This window comes from Hemitrygon akajei, chromosome 1 (assembly GCF_048418815.1).
Source record: "Hemitrygon akajei chromosome 1, sHemAka1.3, whole genome shotgun sequence".
NCBI classification, from domain to species: domain Eukaryota; kingdom Metazoa; phylum Chordata; class Chondrichthyes; order Myliobatiformes; family Dasyatidae; genus Hemitrygon; species Hemitrygon akajei.
In genome coordinates, this window is record NC_133124.1 from 19,083,785 (window position 1) to 19,104,467 (window position 20,683).

Sequence of the window (20,683 nt, forward strand, 5' to 3'; positions counted from 1 at the left end):
CATGCCATATCCTCTGAACTTCATTCCGTCCTGTCCCACCTGGAAAATCATTCCTTATTTGCCAGGGTGCTGGTAATCAACTTCAGCTCAGCATTTAATATGATCACCCTCACAAGTATGTGGGTAAACAGTCCTTGTTGACTCTCTTTCTTTATCAATCTTTTTATTGATTAAATAAAAGAGTGTATATATAAACAAGAGGAGGATTGTCTCAAATATCTATATCACAAATATCTACATCAAAATCAATAACAATGCAAATAAAAGGAAAAATAAACATTATCAAGATCATATATATATTAATATAAAAGTATATAAGAAATAAATAGATAATTGATTCTCCTCTTGTCCATAAAAAAATGATAAAGTAACTTTTATAGTTATAATGTACACCAAAAAAACCCAAAACACAAAAAAAAACAAAAAAAAAGAAAATGAAAGCACTGGGCAGCTCAACTGAGAATGACAGCAAGAAAAAAGAAAAAAACTTTCTGATCAAATCCAAAATTTCAGAAAGATAACTTGAAGGGCCATAGGTTAGAGCATATGAAAATATTGAATAAAAGGCCGCCAAATTTCCTCAAATTTAGAGAATGTATCAAATGTCCGACTTCTTATTTTTTTCTAAACTTAAGCAAGACATAATGGAGGTAAGCCGCAAAATAATAGTAGGTGGATTAGAATCCATCCACTTAAGCAAAATGGCTCTCCTAGCCAGTAAAGTTGTAAAAGCTATCACACGTTGAGCAGAAACAGGAATATCACCTGTTTCCGATGAAATGATCCCAAAAATTGCTGTAAGTAAATTCAGTTGTAGATCCAAATTCAAAACTTTTGATAGAATTTTAAAGACTTGTTTCCAAAAATGATCTAACTTAATACAAGACCAGAACGTATGTGTTAAAGTAGCCACCTCAGTATTACATCTATCGCAAATATGATTAATATTAGGAAAAATACGGGCTAATTTGTCCTTTGACATATGCGCCCGATGCACTACCTTGAACTGTATCAAGGATTGATGGGCACAAATAGAAGAAGTATGCTCTCACACTTCTCTCTGTAACTGGATCTTGGACTTCTTGACAGAAAGACCACAGTCAGTCCATGTTGGCAGCAACATCTCTAGCTCCATCACACTGAGCACCGACTGCTTGCACAGCTCACTGTTGTTCACACTGCTGATGCATGATTGTACTGCTAGACCCAGTTCAAAATGAATCATCAATTCACTGCTGATACAACAGTGACTGGCCTCATCAGCAACAATGACAAGATGGCGTACAGCGAGGAGGTAGAGGGGCTGCAGAATGGTGCAAGCACAACAATTTGAGTCTTAACATGGACAAGACCAAAGAGCTGATTGTGGACTTTAGGCTGACCACTCCTCGCTGCGCATAAATGGCTCCTCCATGGAAAGAGTTAGGAGCACCACTTTTCTTGGAGTAAATGGACAAATTCACCTAGTGCCTCAGCACAACTTCTTCAGTTAAGAAAAAACAGCAACTTCCTGTGGCAAATGAGGTGAACAAGGCTCCCCTCACCTCCATTCTAACCAATGTTTGTTGGAACACCTATAGCTGGTCTCCTGACCAGTCACATTACTGTCTGTTACCAGAATTGTAAGGCAGCTGACCCTACAAAGTCCCTACAAAGGATAGTGAGAACTATTGGGAGGATCATTGAAAGTCTCCCTTCCATCCATCAGGCTCACTGTACGTGCAAGGCCCTTAGCATTGTCAGAGGTATATCTTCACAAAAAACATTGACGAGATCAAGGTCTATTAATCCTTTGGGTGTCTTTGGTTCTCCCAGTTCCATTACAGACCTAAGTCACAGAGTATTTTCTTTCAGATTAATTAAAATTGATTAATATAAACCTGGTATTATATGTTCTGAAGTCTTCATTGTCACGATTGAATTACATCTTTAATCGAATAGTGTGGAGATAGGAGCAGTTTCAAGACAGGGAGTCAGGCAATCAATTCAAAATTTAAAGATGTTAAGATTTGGTTTTGCGAAATATGTTACTAGTCTTTGAAATTCTCCATCTTAGAATACTTTCAATACAGAGTTACTGAGTCAATTTGAGACTGATGAATATATTTCAGACACAGAAGAGCCGTTTGACATTATGGTGACTGAATATAAAGTGGTCAAATTACAGTATCATAAACACAAGTGATTCTGATTCTGGAGTTACTCTGGAAATCCAGAGTAACACACACAAATACCAGAGGAACTCAGCAGGTCAGGTAGCATCTAAGGAAAAGAATAAAGAGTCGATGATTCCGGCCAAAATCCTTCAGAATCGCCCATGATCTCAATGACTGGCAGAGGAGACTACTTCTGCTGCTATTTTTTAATACTCTAATTTCTATAAAGAACGGTAACTTCATTAAATATTTGCTTCATTAAAGTATTATATCATCAATTCTTTTTCATTCTGTGTTTGAGATTGCCATCAAAGCACTTCTAAGACACTCCATAACAATGGGCATCCACTTTCTGCATTGAATTAATGCTTCACAGCAAATATTCAAGAAATATTTGTAATATAAAATCCCTTCTTTTGCAATATTTTATCTTCATTTTGGCTAAATTGGGCTGGACGTGGCTCATTTCTCACATCTATGCTGGCACCACAGAATACTAATCTTTTACATCTGTATTGCACCTGAGGACCTCAGTTCCTCGGCACTGAGGCAAATCTGCAAAGTGGAGATGGTCCTGAGCTGTGAGTGAACCCACATGAAGCCTTGCTCATAGACCAATTAAAATCAGAAGGCATCTTCACTGTCTTTAAGTACTAGCAAAAATCAGATGAAATAGACACCCCTGTTGGGTGGAAAAATATCAATACTTATTAAATATATTAAAAACAGTAAATTTTGAAACATATTAAACTTCTGTTATTTAATTAAAAATATAAATATTAAATAAAATACATCTAAAAAGTAGTTAAACTTATCTGTTTAATTATTGTTACCTGACATAAAGTTAAGAAGCTAAACTTGGTGCAAGCATGGTGCATGTGACATGGTGCGAGCAGAATCATCTGCAGCTTAATGTGAAAAAGACTAAGGAGCTGGTGGTGGACCTGAGGAGGGCTAAGGCACCAGTGACCCCTGTTTCCCCCCAAGGGATCAGTGTGGACATGGTGGAGGATTACAAATACCTGGGGATACGAATGGACAATAAACTGGACTGGTCAAAGAACACTGAGGCTGTCTACAAGAAGGGTCAAAGCCGTCTCTACTTCCTGTGGAGACTGAGGTCCTTTAACATCTGCCGGATGATGCTGAGGATGTTCTATGAGGCTGTGGTGGCCAGTGCTATCATGTTTGCTGTTGTGTGCTGGGGCAGCAGGCTGAGGGTAGCAGACACCAACAGAATCAGCAAACTCATTCGTAAGGCCAGTGATGTTGTGGGGGTGGAACTGGACTCTCTGACGGTGGTGTCCAAGTTGCATGCCATCTTGGACAATAACTCCCATCCACTCCATAATGTACTGGTTAGGCACAGGAGTACATTCAGCCAGAGACTCATTCCACCGAGATGTAACACTGAGCGTCATAGGAAGTCATTCCTGCCTGTGGTTATCAAACTTCACAACTCCTCCCTCGGAGTGTCAGACACCCTGAGCCAATAGGCTGGTCCTGGACTTATTTCCACTTGGCATGATTAACTTATTTTTATTTAATTATTTATGGTTTTATATTGCTATATTTCTTCACTATTCTTGGTTGTTGCGGCTGTAACGAAACCCAATTTCCCTCAATAAAGTATGTCTGTCTGCCTGTCTGTTGAGCTCTTCAGATCTGAACTTCAGGATACCCTGAATTCACTGTGACTTCAGAGGTTGAGCCAGGGTCAGAAGCAGCCACAATATGTTAGTACATTATTATTATAGCTCAGGAAGTTTTGGAATTCAATCCTGGCACTGCCTGTAAGGAGCTGGTACGTTCTCTCCATGACTACATAGGTTTCCTCTCCGTGCTTCAATTTCCTCCCACAATCCAAAAACACAGCAGTTAGTAGGTTAATTGGTCATTATAAATTGTCCTGTGATTAGGCTTTTGTTAAATAGTTGAGTTACTGGGCAGTGTGGCTCATTGAGTCAGAAGGTGCATCTTCAAATAAAATAAAATTGACACCACTGCATTTCTACACCTTCATTGCACAGTCCAGACACAGAAGTTATATTGGACCAATACATATTCTTTGCCAACTCACACCAACTCTTGACACAAAACATTATCTGTTTATTTCCCTCTATAGATGCTGCCTGACCTGTTGATTTCCTCCAGCATTGTGGGTGTATTGCTCAGGATTTCTAGTATCGGCAGTATAGGCATAAACTCATAGAAAAGTACAGCACAGAAAAAGGCCTTTTTGGCCCACTTAGTCCCTGCCGAATCATTTGAACTGCCTACTCCCATCAGCCACAGCCCTCCATACACCTACCATCCATGTACCAATCCAAGCTTCTCTTAAACTTTGAAATCGAGCTCACATGCACCACTTGCACCGGCAGTTTATCCCACGCTCTCATGACCCTCTAAATGAAAAAGTTTCCCCTTAAACATTTCACTTTTCACCCATAACCCATGACCTCTAGTTGTCGTCCCACCTAACCTCAGTGGAAAAAGCCTGCTTGCAATTGCCCTATCTCTACCCTTCTTGTGCTCGGTAAGTTACTTGCAACACTCTGTGCACACTTTACAAACTAGCTGATATTCTTTCGTATACAGGAAAAAATCTGCAGATCCAGGAAATCCAAAGCAACACACAAAATGCCAGTGGAGCTTAGTAGGCCAGGCAGCGTCCATTTTTTCCACAGATTCCGCCTGGCCTGCTGAGTTCCTCCAGCACTTAATGTGTGTTGGTATTTTTTCTGACTCATAATTTAGACTTCCACTCTTTGATAGGGATATTTTCACAGTGAGGATTTGGGTATAGTAGTTAAACAATTATTCCTGTTCACACCTTTTTCAAATGCTAAAGCAGGGAATCAGCAATATACTACAATACATACAGCATATGCATAATTTCAATTAGGTATTATTGTTTATTTGATTAATCTTGACAAGGAGATTGCCAGTGAAGTCACAGATTTACTCAATTATTTACAGTTCATAGCAAAACCTCAGTAATGTTGATTTTGAATCATCCATCAAAGAGATTTTCTAATTTGAATTTCAAGATCATTTTGGTATTATTGAAGTGTCAACGACTTCACCCTGCATTTATTTTGGAATAAATTGTAAACTTCTGTCACAGAACCGTTATCACAGTGAGCATTTTGCAAAACAATTTCCTATTCAGAAACATACTTAGTTGTACTCCTTTGTCGAAGAATAATGCAGTATTTTGAATGCTATTTTTTAATTAGTTAATCCGACAATGCTAGCATTTATAACGCATTCTTTATTAGCTAAGGGGAGGTGGTACACAGACCATCAGTAATAAAAACAATATATATTTCGGGAGAATGATGAGGGTGGAAATACATCTCTACCAAAGGGGGTGTAAGGCACTACTTCCCTCAGCTAGCCTGCAGGTCACCCTTGGGCAAGGTATAGCACCTGCTTGGGCCACCCCCCCCCCCGATCACGGTCATGTGAAGCCATGGAAGCAGGTGGTGAATGGTCATATGACAGATGGTCCATATCACAAGTCCTTAGTATGCAGCCACTGACGCCAAGCAGACAATCTCCAAAGAGTATTGATAATGGCTGGAGTTACCCATCTTGTAAAGACACTGTCCAGAAGAAGGCAATGACAAACCATTTCCGTATTAAAAAATGCCAAGAACAGTTATGCTCATGGAAAGACCAGGATTGTCCATATCTAACAACACAGCACACAAACGAACTATGAGGGTGTCAATTAAGAAATCTGCTTTTTTCATGAATCATGTTCACTTTTTTAGAGTTATTGGAGCTGCATTTATGCGACAAGTGGAGAATATTTCATCACACACTTGACTTGTGCCTTGTAAAAGGTGGAAAAGACTTGGGGTTTCAAAAGATGGGTTACAGATTACAAGAGCTGGGACGTCTCCTGAAATTGTATTGAGCCTGGTGGGACTGCGTTTGGCATGTTGTACTTGAGTCTGCTCTCCCTACCCAAGCAATAGAAGTTGACAAGACTGATTCTGGCATGAGGAGTCTATTACTTCTGGACAGAGTAAATGGACTAAAGTTGTACTTTTGCGAAGAGGCCCAAACAATTTCCCTTTCATCTGAGGATGCTCAAAATGCTGGATGACATCAGTAATTAGGCAGCATCTATGGAAAGGAAAAAAACAGAACATTTCATCAGGGTTGTAAAGGAAAGGAGCAGTGTGACAGATATTCATTGTCGAGGGTGGTGGGCCTTTGTGCCAAGCTCAGCTTTCTAACATAGCAGCTGACACTTGTAGAGATCAAAGAGTTGTTTCTGAGTAAGTTAAACTTCCAACCAATATTCTTTGTTCAGCTTCCTGTCTGAACAAGAAAAAATCTTAGGTTATTAACATAAATTGCAAGCAATAATCAGTCTGAAGTTAAAAGGGCAGCTTTGTACAGATTGAGCACAGATTGCTGGTCCACAGAACAGGGCTGGCCTCTTATGGGTTGCACTGTAAGACAATGGGGTTATGTTAATTGGGCCTACAAACTCAATACTATCACTGCAGAAGCCAGAATAAGAAGGTGAGGGGGAATGGGAAGGACTACAAGCTGGCAGGCGATGGGCAAGACCAAGTGAATAGGAATCTCAGTGGCTGTGAGAGAGCAGATAAAGTAAAAAGCTGGAGGGTCACAGGTGGTAGAGGTAAAGGACTGATGAAGAAAGAATATAATAGGAGAGTGCAGTAGACCATGGATGAAATGGAAGCACAAGAGGCAAGAGGGGGAGATGAATGGCAGATGAAAAGAAAAGAAGGGGTAAAAGGGTATTATCTCCCTCATGGTAGTACAGGAAGAGAGTTTCACAGATGCTGAGTGCTTTTATTTATGGTCACTATTTTCAATTTTCAATTTTTCAATTCTTCAAGAAGGCTCCTGAATCTTACGATTTTGTGCAGTGGAGCCTCCATGCCAGTGAGTGATGCAACCAGCCGGAAAGTTCTTTGTCTGAACCTGATAGTCAGGCATTTAGACCTCTGTACCTCCTGCTGCGAGATGGTGGCGCGGCTTGGACAGTGGGAATATCTGATGATAGATTTTGCCTTCCTGAAGCAGTTCCTCCTCCAGAATTCAGATAATTCACTTTCTCATTTTGTATCATAAAAGGACGGTTCGATTGTTAGCTACCCATCTGTAACATCGACTCAGTTTCTGCCTCTCTTCCAGCTTGATTTGTCCTGCTAGGCATTCCCTATGGCTTTGTGCTTTGAAACTTTCACATCTTTTTGTTTGTGTTTGCTCTCTCTAATTGCTTTTAGCTCACAGCTCTTAAGTTTATTTATTCATGCTTTTTCTCTGTAACTGTTTTCATTAATATATCAACCAGTTTATCCTCAAGGAAAACCTAGCCTCACTCTTTCTTATACATTCCTTTGTTGTATCCACCCCTGCCTCCCAACCCTCATGGCAACATAAAAATAAGTGGTTTTCTTTATTCCCTTGTTCTGATGAACAGTCTTTGACCTGAAATGTTAGCCCTGTTTCTCATTCTGCATGTACTAATGGTTTCCAACATTTAAACTCTTAGTTTAGACGTACACATCTGAAGATTTTTGGTTTACAAACCTGTATTCAATTGAGTTTAAAAAATGAGAGGTACATTGAAAAAAAACAAAACCTTCAGCGGGTTAAGACCATAAGATAAGATATAGAAGCAGAATTCAGCCATTCGGCCTATCGAGTCTGCTCTGTCATTCCATGACAGCCGATTTATTATCCTTCTCAACCCCGTTTTCCTAACTTTTTCCCCGTGACCTTTGACACCATTACGAATCAAGAACCTATCAACCTCCATTTTAAATATATCCAATGCCGTGGCCTGAACAGCTGTCTATGGCAATGACTCCAACAGATTCATCACCCTCCAGCACCCTTAAGCATCCCCCCTTATCTCTGTTCTAAAGAGATATCTGAGTCTGTGCCCTCTGGTCATGAGCTTGCCCTCTATAGGAGTCATCCTCTGCACAGTCACTTTATCTTGGTCTTTCAATATTCAATAGGTTTCAATGAGATCCTCCCCTCATTATTCTAAACTCCAGTGAGTGCAGGCGCAAAGCCTTCAAATGTTCCTCATGTATTGACCCTTTCATTCCCATAATCATTCTGGTGCCAGAGGACTGGAATATTGCAAATGTCACTCCACTCTTTAAGAAAGGAGGAAGGCAGCAGAAAGGAAATTGTAGACCAGTTAGACTGACCTCAGTGGTTGGGAAGATGCTGGAGTCAGTTGTGAAGGATAAGCTTATGGAATATTTGATGACACAGGACAAGATAGGACAAAGTCAGTTTGGTTTCCTTCAGGGATAATCCTGCCTGACAAACTTGTTGGAATTCTTTGAGGATATTACAAGTAGGATGGATAAAGGGGATATAGTGGATGTTGTATATTGGACTTTCAGAAGGCCTTTGACAAGGTGCCACACATGAGGCTGCTTACCAAGTTAAGAGCCTATGGTATTACAGGAAAGGAACTAACATGGTTAGAGCATTGGCTGATTGGTAGGAGGCAACAAGTGGGAATAAAAGGATCCTTTTCTGGTTGGTTGCCAGAGAGGTTTGTGTTGGGACCTCTTCTTTTTATGCTGTATATGATTGATTTAGATGATGAAATAGATGGCTTTGTTGCCAAGTTTGCAGAGGATATGAAGACTGGTGGTGTGGCAAGCAGTGTTGAGGAAACAGGTAGGATGCAGAGGGACTTAAACAGATTAGGAGAATGGACAAGTAAGTAGCAAATGAAATATAATGTTGTAAAATGCATGGTCATGCACTTTGGTATTAGGAATAAATGTGGAAAGGATGTTTCCCATGGTGAGAGAGTCTAGGACAAGAGGGCACGGCCTCAGGATAGAGGGACATCTGTACGAAGAAAGTCTGTATAAGGACTCCCAAGTCCCTTTCCATCTCTTTGTAGAGTAATTTTTTCCTATTGGTTCGGGAGCCTAGATCCAGGAGTCATAATTTTAAGAAAGGCAGTGAGCCATTCAGACACAGGTAGGGAGAACTTTCTTCATACAGAAGGTGGATTTTGTTTAGAAATTCACAATCCAAATGGGCTATGGAGCTACAGTCACTGGGTTTATTCAAGAAAGAGATGAAAATTGCATTAAAAATGACGTCACGGTAGAAGATTAGTCATAATCTTACTTGCTGGTGGAACAGATATATGGAATCAAAAAACCTCCTCTGTTTCTGCTTTTAGCTTGTTACACTGCTGACTTTTAGAGCAGCAATGAAGGTCTGCCTTCTCAGAATAAAAATATTCTTCATTGCTCTTTCCATACCAACTTTTTTTTGACCAGTCAGGGTTGTTAACACTAAACTGAACCCCTGAACCTGGAGGACTGGTGGACCACTGTTATAAAGTCTCTACCCTTTGACCTGTTTGGTATTTAAGACCTTACCAAGAACCAAAGCACAAGGCATTGACTGCAGCCAACATAGCTCATTGCCATTGATCCAAACCTGATGATAAGGTTGTGGTCCTCTTGAAGACTCTTCGAATGAAGCCTTTCCATATCTTCCTCTCAGCTTACACTGCCATCCAGCTTTGCATCATCCACTGATGGATTATTTGTCTAGTAATCTCTTGGGCAGTGGAATTGGTATTGGTTTATTATTGTCACATGCTGAAATACAGTGAAAAGCTTGTCTTGCATATTGTTCATTCCAATCAAACCTTTCCACAGTGCATTGAGGTAGAGCAAGGTAAAACAGTAATAGAATGCAGAATAAAGTGTAACAGGTACAGAGAAAGTGCAGTGCAGGTGAACAATTAGGTGTAAGATCATAAGGAGATAGGTTGTGATGTTAAGGATTCATCTTATCATACAAGCAAATCATAAGACCATAAGATATAGGAGCAGCAGTAGGCCATTCGGCCCATCCAGTCGGCTCCACCAGTCAATCATAGGCTGATCCAATTCTTCTAGTCGTCCCCACTCCCCTGCCTTCTCCCCATACCCTTTGATGCCCTGGCTAATCATGAATTTATCTATCTCTGCCTTAAATACACCCAGTGACTTGGCTCCACAGCTGCTTGTGACAGAATATTCCACAGATTTACCACCTTCTGACGAAGGTAATTTCTCCACATCTCTGTTTCTAAATGGATGTCCTTCAATCCTGAAGTCGTGCCCTCTTGTTCTAGACTCCCCTACTATGGCGAATAACTTTGCCATATCTAATCAGTTCAGGCCTTTAAACATTCAGAATGTTCCTATGAGATCCCCTCTCATTCTCCTGAACTCCAGGGAATACAGCCCAAGAGCTGCCAGATGTTCCTCATACGGTAACCCTTTCATTCTTGGAACCATTCTCGTGAATCTTCCCTGAACCCTCTCCAATGTCAGTACAGTCGGCCCTCCTTATCCACAAACTCCGCATGTGCGAATTCAACCAACCGCGAATCACGAAAACCTGGAAATGCTCTTCCAGCACTTGTTATTCGAGCGCGTATAGACTTTTTTTCTTGTTATTATTCCCTAAACAATGCAGTATAACAACTATTTTACATAGTATTTACATTGTATTAGGTATTATAAGTAATCTAGAGATGATTTAAAGTATACGGGAGGATGTGTGTAGGTTATCGTGGATCGGGATCGAAAAACATCGGAAGTTCTCTTAACTAAGTAAGTTGGAACAGGTACATCCGGTATTATTTAGTGTCAGTTAGTCAAACCTTTGTCTTCGTATATAGTATATATTTTACCTTTCTATGCATATAAAACACTTAAGAATGTATGTTTCAGCGCCGGGCTCGGGAACGCAAGTTCGCGAGTTCAATCTAGTGACAGATCGCTATAGTGTGCACTCTCCACCGTGCCGGGTTGATGTGGAGGATCAAAAACCCCAAACCCCAAAACCTAATAATTAAACCACTGTGTTGCTTAGTAATAATTGTAGCTTTCATTGGGGCACAGCCTTTCTCACTTTATCCTTTAAAATTGTTCCGATCATTGACCGACGTAGCCTAACGCCTTTCCAATGACCGATGGCATTTCAACTCTTTCCGATTGCTTTATTATTTCCACTTTATTTTCAATCACGATCGTGATTATTTTTGTGAACAGAAACACTGCGGATTCAGATCTCTGCCGCTGGTCCTAATGTCTACCGCACGGAGACAGGTTAAATAAGGTCTTGAGTTCCGCTGGGTCCTAAGATCCACAGTCATGAGACAGGGTGAATAAGGGACTTGAGCATCTGCAAATTTTCTATCTGCGGGGGGTCCTGGAACCAATCCCTCGCGGATAAGGAGAGCCGACTGTATATCCTTTCTAAAATAAAGAGCCCAGAACTGCATACAATACTCCAAGTGTGGTCTCACGAGTGCCTTATAGAGTCTCAACATCACATCCCTGCTCTTATATTCTATACTTCTGGAAATGAATGCCAACATTGCATTTGCCTTCTTCAGAATTGACTCAACCTGGCGGTTAACCTTTAGGGTATCTTAAACAAGGACTCCCAAGTCTCTTTGCATCTCTGCATTTTGAATTCTCTCCCCATCTAAATAATAGTCTGCCTGTTTATTTCTTCCACCAAAGTGCATTACCATACATTTTCCAACATTGTATTTCATTTGCCACTTCTTTGCCCATTCCCCTAAACTATCTAAGTCTCTCTGCAGACTTTCTGTTTCCTCAATGCTACCCGCCCTGCAACCTAGTTTTGCATCATTGGCAAATTAACCCACAAATCCATAAATCACGGAGTCCAAATCATTGATATACAAACAACACTGACCCCTGTGGAACTCCGCTGGTAACTGGCAGCCACCCAGAATAGGATCACTTTATTCCCACTCTCTGTTTTCTGCCGATCATCCAATGCACTACCCATGCTTGTAACCTTCCTGTAATTCCATGGGCTCTTATGCTAAGCAGCTTCATGTGTGGCACGTTGTCAAAGGCCTTCTGAAAATCCAAGTACACCATATCCACTGCATCTTCTTTGCCTTCTCTGCTTGTAATTTCCTCAGAAAATTGTATTAGGTTTGTCAGGCAGGATTTTCCTTTCAGGAAACCGTGCTGGCTTTGGTCTCTCTTGTTACGTGCCTGCAGGAACTCCGTAATCTCAACCCGATCAATCAATTTCAACAATTTTGCAACCACTTATGTCAGGCTAGCAGGTCTGTAGTTTCCTTTCTGCTGCCTCCCACCCTTCTTAAATAATAGAGTAACATTTGCAATTTTCCAGTCATCCTGTACAATACCAGAATCTATTGATTCTTGAAAGATTGTTGTTAATGCCTCCACAATCACTCCAGATACTTCCTTCAGAACCCAAGGGTGCATTCCATCAGGTCCAGGAGATTGATCCACCCTCAGACCATTAAGCTTCCTGAGCACCTTCTCAGTCTTTATTTTCACTGCATATACTTCACTTCCCTGACACTCTTGAATGTCCGGTATACTGCAGATGTCTTCCACTGTGAAGACTGATGCAAAATACGCATTCAGTTCCTTTGCCATCTCTGCGTCTCTCATTACAATATCTCCGGTGTCATTTTCTATTGGTCTTAATTCTACCCTCAACTTTCTTTTACCCTTTATAAAAGCTTTTTGTATCTTCTTTAATATTAGTCACCAGCTTCCTTTCATAATTCATCTTTTCCTTCCTAATGACCTTTTTAGTTTCCTTCTGCAAGTTTTTAAAAGCTTCCCAATCATCTCTTCCCATTAGCTTTGGTTTTCTTGTATGCCCTCTCTTTTGCTTTTACCTTGGCTCTGACTTCTCTTGTCAGCCACGGTAGCATCCTTCATCCATTTGAAAATTTCTTCTTATTTGGAATATATCTGTCTTGCATTTCCCTCATTTTTTGTAGAAACTCCAGCCATTGTCCTTTTCCAGCCAACTTTGGCCAGTTACCCTCTCATGTCATTGTAATTTTCTTTATTCCACTGAAAAATTGACACATTGGAATTTAGTTTCTCCTTCTCAAATTTCAAAGTGAACGATCATATTGTAATCACTGTTCCTTGAGGGATCCTTAACCTTAAGCTCTGTTATCACCTCTGGATCCTTTCACAACACCTAATCCAGCACAGCCGATCCCCTTGTGGGCTCAACAACAAGCTGTTCTAAAAAGTCATCCCTTAGACATTCTACAAATTCTCTCTCTTGAGGTCCAATACTGGTGTGGTTTTCCCAATTGACTTTCATTTTAAAATTCTCAATGATTATCATAACATTGCCCTTTTGACATGCCTTTTCTAACTCCTGCTGTAATTTGTAATCCACATCCCGGCTGCTGTTTGGAGGTCTGTATACAACTGCCATTAGGGTCCTTTTACCCCTGACATTTCTTAACTCAACCCATACAGATCCTGCAGCTTCCAATCCTATGTCATCCCTTTCTAATGATTTAATATTATTTCTTATACACAGGGCTATACTACCCCCTCTGTCGACCAATCTATCTTTCCAATACATCTTATATCCTTCAACGTTCAGCTCCCAATGGCAGCCATCCTTTAGCCAAGTTTCAGTGATGGCCACAACGTCATATTTGCCAAACTATAGCTGAATTTCAAGATTGATCATTTTTTTTCCTATGCTGCGTGCATTCAAATATAACACTTTCAGTCCAGTATTTGTTGCTTTCTGTTTTAACCACACCACACCTCTATTGTCCTGTGAATCATCCCACTGGCTGTGATTATGCCTCATCTCCTGCCTGTCCTTTCTATCATCTCTGTTGTGTTGCCCGCTACCTTTGATTTATTTCCCCATCCTCAACCCTTTCAGTCCAGTTCTCATCCTCCTGCCAGATTAGTTTAAACCCTCCCTAACAGCTCTATTAAACCTGCCTGCTTGGATATTGGACTTCTCTGGGCCAGGTGTAACCCATCCTTTTTGTACAGACCGTACCTCCTCCACTCGTTAGCATGTGGCACAGGCAGCAGTCCTGAGATTACTACTCTGGATGTCCTGCTTTTCAGCTTCCTACTCAACTCCCTCAATTCTCTCTTCAGGACCTCCAACCTTTTTCTACCTATGTCATTGGTGTACCAAGACTTCTGGCTGTTCACCCTCTCCAGTCAGAATACTCTGCACCCGAGGCATCCCGTACCCTGACACCTGGGAGGCAACACACTGTGCGGGAATCTCTATCAGGCTGACAGAACCTCCTGTCTGTTCCCCTCACTATGAAATCCCCTACGACTTCCGCATTCCTCATCTTCTTCTCTCCCTTCTGTACCATTTAGTTGTCTTATAACAGTGGGCTAGAAGTGTCCTTGAGCGTGGGAGTACATGCTTTGAAGGTCTTTTGCCCAATGAGAGAGGAAAGAAGAGAGAATGTTCAGGGTGACTGAGGGTCTTTAATTATGTTAGCTCTTTTACTGAGGCAGTAATCAGTATAGACAGAGTCCATAGAGGGGAGGCTGGTTTACAAGTTATGCTGAGCTCTGTCCACAGCTCTCTGCAAAGTGGTTGTGGTTGCCGTAGTAAGTAATCATGCATCCAAATTTGTGTTGTACAATTACCAATGCTTTGCATTGCACATCGATAAAGATTGGTAAGGATCAACAGGGACTTGCCAAATTTCTTTACTCTCCTGAGGAAGTAGAGGCTTTGGTGAGTGTCTATGACCACCGCATCTGTGTGGTTGGAACTGGACAGGCCTTTGATGATGTTTACTTCTAGGAAGTTGAAGCTCTCAAACTTTTGAAACACAACCCATGCAGTCAGCAACACATACATCACCCCTCTTTGTGAAGTCAATGACCAATACCTTATAAAGGCCTCTGGAACTACCATCCTGCAATAAAACCTTCTCTTGAAATATTGTTCAAACTATTCAGCTATTCATTAAACAATGGAGGTTAACACTGCTGTTTCTGAGCTCACATAATCTCAACCTCCCCATCACTGTTATTTGTATCAGACACAGCCTGAGGAGATTCTACAGACTCTCCCTTTCCTTGTGGACCTCTTTGAGTTGTGTAGCTATTGTACTGATATACCTGTGACCTTTCCACTGTAGTCATCTTCAAAGAGATCACTGACACACTCACAATCAGAATCAGAATCGGGTTTGATATCTGTGTGGCTAGTCTAACCCTCAGGTTTGGCCGGCGGTGTTAGCCGAGGGAAGACAGCCGTCTGGCCCCACCAAACGTCTGAAATCTGAGGGGCAAAACCTCTTGTTTGTGTGGATGCTGGGTGATCTGTTTGCCCCTGTTACAAATCAGTACCACAAAATAACAGACAATATGCCATATTCAATTAAACAATTTAGCTTTATAATTCTTAATTTGACTAAAGGATCAGTAAAAAAAAAACAAGAAGAAAAGGGCCCATTTTAATGAAACTGTCTAATGTGCACAAGCTGGAGCACACAGTTTCGGTTCTGCTGGTCCTCCATCGATTTCCTGGGCTTCGTTGATTCCCAGTCGCACTCCAAGTCCACAACCTGCTGTCTACAACCTCTCCTTTCTGGCATCTTCTCTCTTCATCTCTCACCAAACAAAAGACCCAGTTCACCTCATTCTCAGGCACACAACAAGGAAAAACACTCCCTTCATTGGACAGTGCACTTTCCAAAGCCCGTTATCTCTAGCCACCATAACCCAAACACTGCTGCAACAGAGAAATCATTACATTAGCAATGAAAGATTTCCCAGGGTGTTACACTAGGTATAGCTCAACCACCATCTATAAAATTGCTGACAAAAGAACTGTTGTTGGTAGAATCTCAGATGGAGATGAGAGGGTGTACAGGAGCAAGATTTATCTGCTAGTTGAGTGGTGTCACAGCAACAACCTTGCACTCAATAGCAGTAAGACAAAAAAGCTGATTGTGGACTTCAGGAAGGGTAAGACGAGGGAACATAAACCAATCCTCATAGAGGGATCAGAGGTGGAGAGAGTGAGCAATTTCAAATTCCTGGGTGTCAAGATCTCTGAGGATCTAACCTTGGCCCAACATATCGATGCAACTGTAAAGAAGACAAGACAGCAGCTGTATTTCATTAGAAGTTTGAAGAAATTTAACTTGTCACTTGAAAACTTCTATAGGGTACCGTGGAGAGCATTCTGACAGGCTGCATCACTCTCTGGTATGGGGAGACTGAAAGAAGCTAAGGAAAGTTGTAAATTAGTCAGCTTCATCTTGGGTAGTAGGCTCTGTAGTATCCAATACATCTTTAAGGAGTGGTGCCTCAGGAAGGTGGTGTCCATTATTAAGGACCCCTGTCACCCAGGACATCCCGTCTTCTCATTGTTTTGAACTATTTTTAATCGAGCTATTTAATCTACATATATATATATATATATACTTACTGTAATTGGTTTACTTTTTTTCTTTCTATATTATCATGTGTTGCATTTTACTGCTGCTACAAGTTAAAATTTCATGACTGTGCTCGCTTCGGCAGCACATATACTAAAATTGGAATGATACAGAGAAGATTAGCATGGCCCCTGCGCAAGGATGACACGCAAATTCGTGAAGCGTTTAAAAACAAAAAATTTCATGACATGTGCCTGTGATAATAAACCTGATTCTGGCAAACAGTGTGTCGTGAAATTTGTGGTAAACAACATACAGCAGTGCCTTGCAATACATAATAATAAAAAAAACTATAAATTCAATGCAGAATATGCCAAAAAATGAAGCAGAGGTTGATGGGTTCTGGATTGTTCAGACCATCAAAGGTTACAGGTGGAAGGCAGGAGAATGGGGCGGGTGTGGAAAGCAATGATAAATCAGCCAGGATGGAATGTCAGAACAGACTCGATGGGCTGAATTACCTAATTCTTATTCTGCAGTACCTAATAAAATGGCCACTGATTTCACGTTCGTGGTCTTCTACTGTGTAGCCCATCCACTTCAAGGTTTGACATGCTGTGCTCTTCCGCACGTCACCGTGGTAACACGCGGTTGTTTGGGTTACTGTTTCCTTCCTGTTAGGTTTGAACCAGTCTGGCCATTCTCCTCTGACCTCTCATATTAACAAGATGTATTTACCCACAGAGCTGCTGCTCACTGGATTTTTTTGTTTGCCCCTTGCAACATTCTTGATAAACTTTAGAGACTTGTGCGTGAAAATCCCAGGAGATCAGCAGTTTCTGAGATGCTCAAAACACTACTAGTTAGATATTTGCATTAATCATTGGGTGCACTTTCCTGGCAGCACTTCACACTCCAAAACCAGCCTTCAATATACAGCCTCAAAGCTTGTGACAGTGTAGGAACCCATCACCACCAAACCCAGCAATCTACGTCCCAAACTAACTGACAGCCTCCCTAATGAAATCCCTCCTCCAAATTTTCCTATCTTTAATGGAAATCTATTCAACGTAAAAAAATCTTTTCTTGGAGCTTACCATCTTAAGCTTTACAATCTTTATTGTTCTTTTCAGAAATGCATCAAGATTCATTCTGAGCTATAGAGTTCAAAATTGGACACAAGGGAAGTGATTCTAAGCAACTGTTTTGAAGGGATGGTATTCTGAAGGCAGCTAACATACATCAGAAGATTAGTGCTAAAGCCAGACTCTATTCTGCCTCTGATGCCTTGGAAGATTATCCTAACATTTCATTTAAGGCTTCCTTATTGATTAATGTAATTGGTATCTGCAGAAAAGAGAAACAACTCATTTCCTGAGGACAGTCCACATTTTTGTAAACGTATTACAGTTCAAGGTTTTGTCATCTGACAGTACAAATATACAACCAAATGAAACAATGTTCCTCCAGATAACAGTGTACCCACACAACATAGCACAGACAACATATAGACCAAAATATTGTAAATATTGTAGTATAAACAAATTAATAAACTATTCTTCAAAATGCATGAAGTACAGCACAGGTAAACAGGAAACAGTAGCACACACAAAATGCTGGAGGAACTCAGCAAGGCAAACAGAAGTTATGGAAATGAATAAACATAAGAACATAAGAAATAGGAGCAGGAGTAGAACATCTGGCCCATGGAGCCTGCCCCGCCATTCAATAAGATCATGTCTGATCTGTCCGTAAACTCAGTTCCATCTACCTGCCTTTTCCCCATAACCCTTAATTCCCCTACTATGTAAACATCTATCTATCTGTATCTTAAATATATTTAGTGAAGAAGCCTGAACTGTTTCCCTGGGCAGAGAATTTCACAAATTCACCACTCTCTGGGAAAACAGTTTCTCCTCATTATCATCCTAAATTTTTTACTCTGAATCTTGAGGCAATGTCCCCTAGTTCTAGTCTCACCTACCAATGGAAACAACTTTCCTACTTCTATCTTATCTATCCTTTTCAAAATTTTGTATGTTTCAATAAGATCCCCTCTCATTCTTCTGAATTCCAAAGAGTGTAGTTACAGGCGACTCAACCTGTCCTCATTGGTTAACCCCTTCATCTCTGGAATCAACCTGGTGAACCTCCTCTGCACTGCCTCCAAAGCCAGTATATCCTTCCTCAAGTATGGAGACCAGAACTGCACACAGTACTCCAGGTGCAGCCTCACCAGTACCCTGTATAGTTGCAGCGTAACCTCCCTGCTCTTGAATTCAATCCCTCTAGCAATGAAGGCTAACATTCCATTTGCCTTCTTAATAACCCGTTGTACCTGCAAGCCAACTTTTTGTGGTTCATGAATAAGCACTCCCAAGTCCCTCTGCACAACAGCATGCAGCAATCTTTCACCATTTAAGTAATAATATGCTCTTCTATTATTCCTTCCAAAGTGGATGATCTTACATTTACCAATGTTGTATTCTATCTGCCAGACCTTAATCCACTCACTTAACCTATCTATGTCCCTCTGCATCCTCTGTACAATTTGCTTTTCCACTCAGTTTAGTGTCATTAGCAAATTTTGTCTCGCTACACTCAGTCCCCTCTTCCAAATCATTAATGTATATGGTAAACCCTGCGGCACCCCACTCACCACTGACTGCCAACCGGAGAAACTCCCATTTATATCATTTCTCTGCCTTCTATTGGTTAACCAATCCACTATCCATGCCAATACACTTCCTCCGACTCCATGCATCCATATCTCATTTATAAATCTCTTGTGCGGCATCTTATCGAAGGCCTTCTGGAAATCCAAGTTTACGACATCCACCTGTTCCCCTCTATCCACTGCACTCATTATGTCCTCAAAGAACTCCAGTAAGCTTGTCAAACATTTGACGTTTTGAGTTGAGACTCTTCTTCAAGACTGGAAGGGGAAGAATAAAAAGGTTGGGGAGGGGATGGATGATAGCTCTAGGTGATAGGTGAAGCCAGGTGGGTAGGAAAGGTGAAGGGCTGGAGAGAAAGGAATCTGATAGGAGAGGAGAGTGGACAGTAGGGAAAGGGAAGGAGGAGGTGATGAGCAAGTGAGAAGAGGTAAGCAGTACAGGACAGTGAAAAGCTCAGTGTCCTAGTGACAAGACCTCGGTGGTGGCAGGGTGTTAGTCTCTCTGCCAGAGGGAAGAAGCTGTGAGACTAATGACACAATTTATAACACAATTGTTTTTAATACACCAGGAAAATTGAAAAAAATAACAAAATTTAACACAAAAACAATCAGAGAACAATAGGATTACATTTGTCTTGGAACTCAGCAGGCCAAGCAGCATCTATGGAAAAGAGTAAACAGTCGGCATTTTAGCCAAATATGAGACAGTGACTCAATGCATAAAAGCATGCAGACATAGTCAAGTAGTTTGGTTGTTGTTCAGACGAAACATCAGAATGGAGAAGAAATGTGATCTAAGTGAGTTTGACCGTAGAATGATTGATGGTGCCAGACCAGGTGGTTTCTCAGAAAATCTCAGAAAATGCTGATCTCCTGGGATTTCACGCAAAACCGTCCATAGAATTCACAGAAAAAGATGTGGAAAACACAAACGTCTAGTGAGCTGCAGTTCTGTGGGTGAAAACACCTTGTTAATGAGGGAGATCAGCGGAGAATGGCCAGTTTGGATCAAGCTGACAGAAAGGTGAACTCAACTCAAATAAGCACATGTTACAACAGTGGTGTGCAGAAGAGCATCACTGAATGCACAACGGATCAAACCTTGAGTTGGATGGACCATAGCAGCAGAAGACCACAGACATACACTCAGTTGCTACCTGATTAGTACAGCAAGACCCTAATAAAGTGACCACTGATCCTGAAATACATCAGAGGAAGTGTGGGACACATTATCAGTGATATAACCTGGAATTATCAGCTCATCCAGCTGTTTCAGCATCAGTCACTCTCTCCCAGGCGACTCAGCCAGGGTTGATCAGGCCCTGGCTTGCGGACCAGTAGCATCAGTCCACGGATCACCCCTTTTGATCTATAGCCATCTGGAGACCCGCTCAGCAGCCTCTGTGATGGTCCTGATGCCTTTTTCCTTTGCAGCCCACACGATACCAAGGGGAGAGTAGGTTCTGCCCAGTGAACGGCCAGCAGAACCTCTACGCCCCTCATCTTTAGGCTCCACTCCTGTCTCTGGCACTGGTATTTGGCTTCCTTATGCTGAAATGCCTCCTCGATCCACTCTTCTAAGGGAACCGT

At 41.3% G+C, this 20,683-nt stretch overlaps 1 protein-coding gene and 1 non-coding gene across 2 annotated transcripts in view; both read left to right on the plus strand.

Moving 5' to 3' along the window:
• csmd3b (CUB and Sushi multiple domains 3b) overlaps positions 1 to 20,683 on the plus strand; it is a 2,154,916-nt gene that overhangs the window by 1,615,907 nt on the left and 518,326 nt on the right. The gene's annotated exons all lie outside the window — the stretch shown is intronic.
• On the plus strand, positions 16,546 to 16,652 carry LOC140736376 (U6 spliceosomal RNA). The gene has a single exon (XR_012100926.1). It is a non-coding gene; the product is annotated as a U6 spliceosomal RNA (small nuclear RNA).